This window comes from Melanotaenia boesemani, chromosome 18, assembly GCF_017639745.1.
Source record: "Melanotaenia boesemani isolate fMelBoe1 chromosome 18, fMelBoe1.pri, whole genome shotgun sequence".
NCBI lineage: Eukaryota > Metazoa > Chordata > Actinopteri > Atheriniformes > Melanotaeniidae > Melanotaenia > Melanotaenia boesemani.
In genome coordinates this window covers 29,238,128-29,247,200 of record NC_055699.1, presented here as the reverse complement: position 1 = coordinate 29,247,200, position 9,073 = coordinate 29,238,128, and the positions used below count along the sequence as shown (strand labels likewise).

The following is a 9,073-nucleotide window of genomic DNA, read 5'->3' as shown; positions in this document are numbered from 1 at the left end:
TTTGAAATGTTAAAATCTTTTTCAAACAACATTTTGTAAGGATTAAATTTTACTTTGAAATCTGGGCGGATGAACTTTTGCGACTGTAACTTTGCAACATCCTTTTTTCGTAATTTGTCTACACCGTTGCGAGTTGCGATGGGGGGATTTTTGGCAGTGTTCTCTCGCTGCTTTGATTTGAAACTCTGAAACTCACACTCTGAAAAACTAGAAAAAAAATAAAAATAAAATAAAATAAAATAAAAAATGGCTCCCGGGGGAGGGACACTCGCCTCTTCTAACTAATCGTTTCCCTGGTGAAGTATTAGTCCAATCACATGTAAGGTCCGGTGGGACTAACAGCGTCATCACCAATGACTGACAGAATGCACAGTTCTTGTCACCGTTGCCGGGCGCTGAGACAAAGCTCAAATCGTGGCAGTGGCAACTTCTGGTTGTGGCTGTGACTTGTCACGGACTCATAGAGCCTGCTGAAGCAGATGCCACGACTCTCCACAGCCTAACGTTTATAACCATAAACAAATGTATTTAGGCACAGAAATGTAGCTGGATGTAGGCTGCTTCAACCATGCTGCGGCAGCTCTGTGGAGCACCAGGGGACGGGGGAAAGTGTCTGCAACCTGCACCAGGCATAAACCAGATGGTAAGTATAATGAGAGGATTAATGTAATTTTATTTACAGCTTTGAATTGTATTTGTATTGTAAACGTATATAGTCTTTGTTGCATAAACGTTATTAATAGCCTACTGTTAGACCATGCTGTATGTCAGTGGTCGTGTTTATTGTGTAAAATGTTTATTTTACACTCAATAATATAAATATTTTATATATAATATATATATTTTTATAATATAAAACACAACTAAACTTTAAAATCTGGAGAAAGGCCATGTTCTTTCCAAGAGGCTGTATCTATGGAAACACACAGGATTGGATCCGACACTTTGAAAAAATTGCAGAGAAAATTTCATATTTTTATTTTTTTTTATTTTACATTATTTGGTGATGTGATGTGTAGCACCCTCAGGATAGATCACAGTAGGCGCAACTTAAGTTTGCCTTCTCGTTTGACTTAGTTACCAGAACCTTTGCGCCATGGCTTCTGTTCTTTGGTATTTTTGCCCTTTCGGTTTCACTCGGTTTCAGAGCATGGAGCGATGTTATTGGATTGCATGCGATTTTGGCTTCACGTGAAATGAATTCCACAAACTGACTGAAACATGGAAAGGTATGACTTGTTTCTTGAATTTCCATAACCTTTCTGTTCCACCTTGATGTGAGCCAGTCTGGAAGTTTTGCAAGCATCCTTTGGTTCTCATTGCAGTCATCAAGCACTTGGAGCCCTTTAATCTGTTGCATTGCTGAAAGTCAGCGAACTCTTGAAGTTCCACGCTGCCTTTGGAGCTTATCTTGGGCCATGCATCGAGTTTGTCTCTGAAGGCCTTGGCTATGAGGAATGGATTGTCCATATCTTTCCTCGAGAACTGTCCATGCTGCATTGTAGGCTGACTCTGTGCCAAGTAGAAAGTTTCTATTGCCTTCCTTGCAGCTCCACTTACATACTTCCGAGGGTAGTATGTTTTCTCTTCAGCAGGAATACCCTTTCTATCGATAAGAGTCTGAAAGGATATCTTCCAGTCGCTGTACCGGAGAGGATCGCCACTGAATTCTATTGGCTCTGGTACCGGAAGACGGCTAGCACAGAGGGTCTCTGCGAATGCTTTGACAAGATCGGCTGTGTTTAATTCTGATTGGGGCAGCACGTTTTGTTGTGAGGGGCACCGTTTAGTAGATGGGCCATCATTAGACTTGACTTTATTTTCCTTATTAGAGCTATAATGAAGTAGGCTATATACGTCATCACTCGAACATTCCTCTTGCTCATATACACGCTGTCATGCTTTAGCTTCTTCAAGTCTTTTTACTGCTTCGAGTTGCTCTACTTCTCTTCGTTTCGCTTCAAGCTCTCTTTGCCTTTGCACGATTTCTGCTTCTTGTTTCTCAATTTCAATGATGCGTGCCTCCTTTTCCAGTAGAACTTGTAAAGCCGCTTCATTTGCAGCAACTTCAGCAGCTGCGTCCTGTCTTTTGGCAGATTGCACACTTGAGCTTCTGGAGGAGCCCCTTGATTTAGAAGAAATCTTTGTTTTATGCGACTTAACACTTAGCTCGTCTGAGGTTGATGACTTAAATACAGACTCAGTCTCCTTCCAGATTTCTTCATCTCTCCGACTCTCCATCCCCTTTAAACTTGTGCACCCTTCTGCAGCTTCACTTATTTTCTTGGTTACTGCTTCACAGGTGTCCATTTTACGTCTTATGCTATTGTCAGGAGATGCAATACTTCTCAGTTCGACATAAGCAGCCTTCACATTTCTTGCTGCATTTGCGACATCAATGACATGTTGTTGCAGCACATCCTTTGAACATCGACCACCCATAGCCTCTTTAGCTTTGTTAGTGACATCCCTCCACCTTTCATAGCTTAGACTGAAACGATGTGCAGCCTTCCTTACTTGCTCATCGTGCAGGTCTTGGCCCTTCTCCGTCAACTTACGGACTCTTTGGCTTCTGCGTGGCTCCTTTGAGGAAGAGGGGATATCATCTGCTGTGCCTTCAGCGACTTGTGGTTGCTCTTCTGTGCAGAGTTGCTCATTTTCAATAATTTCTTCATCAAACCCTGGCTTAACCTCGTTGTCTGCCATAATGGTTCATACTTGTCTTAAGTGTGGGGTTAATGTACTTACTTAAAGTTTAAGTTTAGCTTAGGTTGTTAGATGTTACTGTTGTAACTTGAACTTATAACTTATGCAAGTTATTCTTCAGATGCACCTTAAAGGTTTGAACTTAAATTACTGCCGTACACTTGCAGACAATTATTGCATGTGATCTGCTAACTGAGAACTACTGAATATTTGCAATATGCAGGACGCTTAGCACAGACAAAATTCTAACTTAAATTCAGTATGTCAAACTGAACATCAAATTAACCTTTAAAGCAGGGGAAATCCAAGGAAATTATCTCAGTCCTCTCATCAATAATACAGGTGAAATGATCTTATTTCAAAATATAGTCTCTTTCGACTTTCCTTGTTTTCTTGGGGAATAATCCTTATAATACTTTATTTGAAGCGACACTCATTTCGGGTGAACCTAGCTTTCCGTAGTTGTTACATCCTCAGACGGCAAGTATCTGGAAGTGACGCATGGCGGGTGGCGACGCTGTCGTCTCGCTGGCACCGCACCGTTCTTCTCCTCTACCCGTGCAGAGCAGATGAATTCTCACTGTAGCGCCCTCAGGATTGATCACAGGCACGAGGAAGTTTAAAAAACAGGGTTTATTGCCTTGACAACCCGTGAGAACTGGTCACAAAGAAATACAGAGGATACGTTACAACATGAAATTACCGATTAATAAAATGAAGTAAAATAAACAAGACAAACCTCGTGAGCTGATATCCACGAGGGGCTAAATATCCTTAGAACTCCGACTTGTCTTCGTTCTTCCTTTTCTTATGTCTTATCTTATTTATGTTACAATTTTCTCTTCTTAAGGTACACACCAGCATGCATGAGTTGCCTTCGCAATGCGGTCTTCTCTAGGTGTGTAAACAAAAAAAAGGGGTCGGGCAGAACCTTCATAATAAAAATCGTTCCGTCCTCTTTGCCACTAGAGGGAGTGAAAGCAAAATATATGGGCTAGAGCTAAGTGTGTGTGTGAGGGACAGTAACATGATGTATGTAGTATGTTTTGTTGTTTTGGGCAGAAAGAAGTGACATAATGACATACCCTATTGACATATTCCAAATATATAGAGGACTGAGAGGAAAAAGGAATATTTCTGTTATATTTTGTGGTGCTCAGTGGCCTCTTATCTTATCTTATCTTATAGTAGAGATAAAAACAAGAATAAAAATATAGTGAGGTTATAAATTACGCTCATCAGTTTGTTCCAGAAGTGACGCTACTCTGAAGAGTCAAAGGTGGATCTGAGTCAGCAGGTCTTCTGGTTTCTGTTTGGGTGTTAGACCTGAACGGACATGTTTGTTTTCACGCTTTAGTTCTGAGTGTTTCTACTTTACAGGAAGATGAGGAAGATGAGGACAGAGCAGAGTCTGCAGGATCCAGTTGTTATCTGTGATGGGTGACCCATCCAGACCCTCAGACTTCAGGACTGGAACAGAACCATCGTACACAAAGTAAGTTGGGTGAGTTTCCATGACAACCTGCTGTAGTATGCAACAGTTCAACATGTTGTTTTGGTTCTTAAGCTGAACTAAGTCCACTAATCAGATCAATCAGAAAATACGAGCTGCTCACTTCTCCAGGGTCTAAAATCTGTTCTGGTTCACTGAGTTTATTAGAGGAGAAAATGAACAATTTCAATAAATCTTTATTTAAACAACCACAGTTTCATCAGACTGCAGCTCCTTTATTTCATCAGCCGATCAGAAATCAGCTCACTTCTGCTTTAATACGAGGCAGGGACAGTGGGTCCGCTCCTATTCAGTCAGTGTGCGGTGACCTGGGGAGAAGTTATGATGAGCGGGGAGGAGTTTGCTGCTCAAATGGAGGTGAAAGTGTTTACCAGAACAAATGAGCCATGGGTCTTTCACAAGGTTGATGCTAAAAATAATAACAACTTAGTAATAAAGTGATAATTTTGCACGTGTTTGTTTCAGGCTGTAGTCTGCAAAGTGCACCAGGGTCCAATTGGAGATCCCTTAACAAATAAGGACATAAAGGACAATAAAGGAGTTGGATTGGGACAGAACTTCTGCCTAGAGCAGCAGAAGAAGTGGTTGGAGGAATCATTTTAATGTGAAGTTATCTACTCAACATATAAAGGCCACACATCAACATTATTTATCAGGTTGGAACATCTTCAGATGGACTCTGATTTGTTTGTTTCATGTGTGTAAAAGGGGCTTCCTCAGCTAACAAGCCGTGGGATCTAAGCGGTTTAAATGGGGTGAAAACTCTGCCCACCTGGATCACCACCGAGTTGCCCGGGCCATAAATGCTGCAGACCCAGTATCTGGTCCAGTCAGAGCCACTCTGATCAGGTCCTATCAGTACTGGTCCCTCCAGAGGAATCTGAGGATCTCTGACTGACTGATGTGAACGACACCATGTTTGTGTTTGCAGACGATGGATGGAGAAGAGCTGTCTATGAAGAGTGACTGGTCCACAGGTAAACCTTCAGACTTGGACCTGGACCCTCAGACTCAGGTAAACCTCCAGACTTGGACCTGGACCCTCGGACTCAGGTAAACCTCCAGACTTGGACCTGGATCCTCGGACTCAGGTAAACCTCCAGACTTGGACCTGGATCCTCAGACTCAGGTAAACCTCCAGACTTGGACCTGGACCCTCAGACTCAGGTAAACCTCCAGACTTAGACCTGGATCCTCGGACTCAGGTAAACCTCCAGAGTTGGACCTGGACCCTCAGACTCACAGTGAGACAAGTGAAACAGAGATTTGAGGATGTTTGGTCTTTTCAGATTGGTTGATCTTTAAAGCAGTTTTCCTGTGAGAAAGCTAATTTTTCTTCATCGTCAGAACCGAAACCATTTCTGATTGGTTCCTCCAGGTCACTTTTATTTGATCAAAGCAAGTAAAAGCAGTTGCTGAAGCAGTTTCTGTTGACGCTGACAAGCCCTGGCAACCTGGACGTGGTTTGTGTTTCTGAAGCAGCTAAAACCAGCAGAAGCATCAGTTTGATCACAGACTGGATCCAAACAGAAACTCCGGACACATCCTGATGTTTTCAGTGTGGAGAAAGATCCAGAAGCAGTAGAAGGCTGCAGCCAGTCAGAGCAGAACTGTAGCAGGGCAGATGTTTTGTTCAGCTGCTGTCATCATTAGAAAGATGATGATACTCCCAGTGGAAAGTCTGTTATTAAAGAAATTGGCTTCTTTTAACAGGCTTTATTAGCCAACTGCAGCAGAGGTAGAAACACTGCACGGTATCTGGCCTATCCACCTACAGGAGATAACTGCCCTCTAGTGGATGGAGGGAGAAATTACTCCTATCATCGCAACATGTCTGCCTTTCTCAGGAGGACCAGTTCTGTGTCTTTGATTTACTACTCTTTATGGACTTAAATTATACATCTACGGTGAAATGGCTAAAAGAATGACTAAAAGCTCCAGAATCATTATGGTATTTCATTCCACACAACATATTGAAAAACGCTGGAGGTCTTCAATTCTTATTGACATGTAATTATAAATCTCAAAGTTACCTGTTAAGATGTCAGAATTTTATCAACAAGCATTGTTAGCATGGACACTGTGCTATTCACATAACTTTTCTCCACATAAATCTATAATCTGGAACAACGAATTCATCAGTAAAAGGAACAAATTGGATTGTTAAAAATAGGCTTTATTTAAAAACGTATTTAATTCCAGTGGCCAGCTACTCATCTATAAGGATTTTCTGGAAGAACAAGCATTCCCCATCCAATTTTAAAGACTTTTGAAATAATGAAAAGCTACAAACCCCGAGTGTAGCACTCTTTATATAAACAGTATTGACATCTTAAGCAAATAAACATAGAACATTTCTATAATGCTGGGAAAATAACACAGAGGGAAATTCTTCTTGGATGCTCGCTTTGGGAAAAAAACTGGCATAAAACTTGGCTTGTTCTTTTTAAACTCTGTATCTCAAACAAAAGCAGAGAATTACACTTAAAGATACACAACATAAGCCCGTCTAACACATATATCTGAAGATTTGGTGACACTAGTAACTAGTAAATGCACCTTTTGTAAAACTGAACCTGAAAGTGTAACTCGCTTGTTTTATGGTTTCCAACACAGTAATACGTTTTGAAACGAACTTGAGAATACAGTACAAAACAACTCATAAAATCAACACAGAAAGGAAGAACATCATTATTTATTCTGAATCCAAAGAAAAAAAATGATGCACTGTTGTCAATCTTTATATTTTATTAGAAAAACTCCACATTCATAAAAGTAACTTTCAAAATTCATCTCCAGTATTTAAGCTGTTTTTGACTGAAGTTGATTATTACTTTAAGTCTCTAAAACTGAAATAAGGAATGTATAACAATAATTTAGATTAATTCAAATGTTTTCAACCAATAAACTGTCACAAATACTGTTAATATTATATATAGAATATTATTAAGAAATCTGTCACGACATTTTTGTCTTTAATTTATATTTATTTATATTTGTTTAGTATTTATACTTTATTTTATTTTATACTTTATTTTTCCTCTTTAGTCCTTTTCTTTCCAGGAGGAGGCCTCAGGGAAGAGCCAGGACACGCTGGACGGACTACATCTCTTGGCTGGCCTGGGAACGCCTCGGGATCCCCCGGATGAGCTGGTGAATGTGGCCGGGGAGAAGGAAGTCTGGGTTTCCCTGCTTAGTCAGCTGCTCCCACAACCCGACTCTGGATAATCAGAAGAAATGGATGGATGGATGGATGGATGGATGGAGTCCTTTTCTTTCTTCATTTGCATATTGTACAAACTTGACTGGAGTCACTGTTTACTGTCTGTTTATTATTTGCCAGTGTTGATTAAAGCATAAAAAACAGTTCTGTGTTCTCTCTTCAGAAAAAATCTAAATTCAGACACGTTCATGTACATCCATGCGAATCGCCGCCTCCTCCCTTCTCTCCGAGCCCTTGGCCCTCCATCCCTATAAAAGGCTTCAGCCAGCGAGCACAATGGCAGCACATATTTTCGAACCAAAATGGCGGTGAGCGGAACGAAACATTAACCAGAAGACAACCAGGAACCAACATTACCTTGAAAAAAGAAGAAGTTGTCGGATAGAGAAAGGGATATAACCCGGACTAACATTAGCCTTGTAGTTTCAAAGAGGAAAGCACTGCGAGCTAAAGAAGCTACAATTTGACTGGAAGCTAGCTCTTCTGCTGGGCAGTAACAACATAAATGTTATAAATGACTTCGACATGTTTCACAAAGTGATGATATTGTTTTGCTCAGTGTGTTTGTGCTTTCGTTTGCCAACAAGGTGAGTGGGGGGAAGAGGTTGAGGGAGGTGTGGCTCTACAGGCAGCGTACAGCAGCAAACCTGCGGTGAAACAATTTCCCTTATTTCCCCTTTAACACCCCCAAGCCACGACTGACTGACCATGACTGATTTCAAAAACACTCACCATGGTCCAACACAGAGGCGAAGACCTTTTTGTGCATTTTGGTCGATGAAAAAATCCAGAGTGAACTGGATGGGGCAACTCGTAATGAGAAGGTTTAAAAAGTAACTACCGTGAGGCGAAAGACCCCAACAGCTGGAGTAGGTCTCACTGTAAAGACTGGAAGGGGTGCAGTCATATATATATGACCATATATGGTCACCGACCTGCGAGCATGATGGACTCCATGATAGAGAACGGTGAGTGTTTCCTGACTTCTATAATGTTCCTCAGTGTTAATTGCAGCCTCGCTTAAACAACAAATATTTCTACAGTAATGCTGCTCCCTCTTATATGCAGTCAACAGGCTCCACAGTTGCTACCAATGCTTTCGCTGACTCGAGTTTTATGTCCTCATCAGTGGAACACGGATAACACGATAACATGGCAACAGGTGAAAAAAAAAGTCCTCCTATTTTGCTCCAGTGGAGTTAGAAATATTAATGAATGCATATGTAGAATATGACCATATATTGGGAAAAAAAAGAATACAGTAGCGGCAGCAAAACAAGGTGAGCTGGCAGAAAACAGCTGACCGAGTCAATGCGTGAGTAGTAGTATTTATCTCGACTGTTGCACTTTTTAAACATTTGTATCTCTGCTTCATTGTATCTTGGCATTAAATTCTCAAAAAATATTTCTTAATTTGGTGTTTTGTAATTGTTTATGCACTCCAACCCTGCTGGAATGTTCCTGATTGCAGGCAGATTGTTCTTGTTGTGTCTGATCACATCCTACAGGGACAGTTATAAGGAAGAGTTGCTCTCTTTTCCCTTGCAGACTGCACTAATGCACAAGCATCACGGTCATCAAATGTGCTGTAGACCATAATGTCTGATGTTTCTCCATATATCTAAATCCAG

At 41.0% G+C, this 9,073-nt stretch overlaps 1 long non-coding RNA gene across 1 annotated transcript; it reads right to left on the bottom strand.

The window, feature by feature from the left end:
- Window positions 1-3,320: 3,320 nt before the first annotated feature.
- Window positions 3,321-3,700, bottom strand: LOC121628978. Its single transcript, XR_006008310.1, has 2 exons — window positions 3,446-3,700; window positions 3,321-3,364 (listed from the first exon to the last, which is right to left on the bottom strand). It is a non-coding gene; the product is annotated as an uncharacterized LOC121628978 (long non-coding RNA).
- Window positions 3,701-9,073: the final 5,373 nt, after the last annotated feature.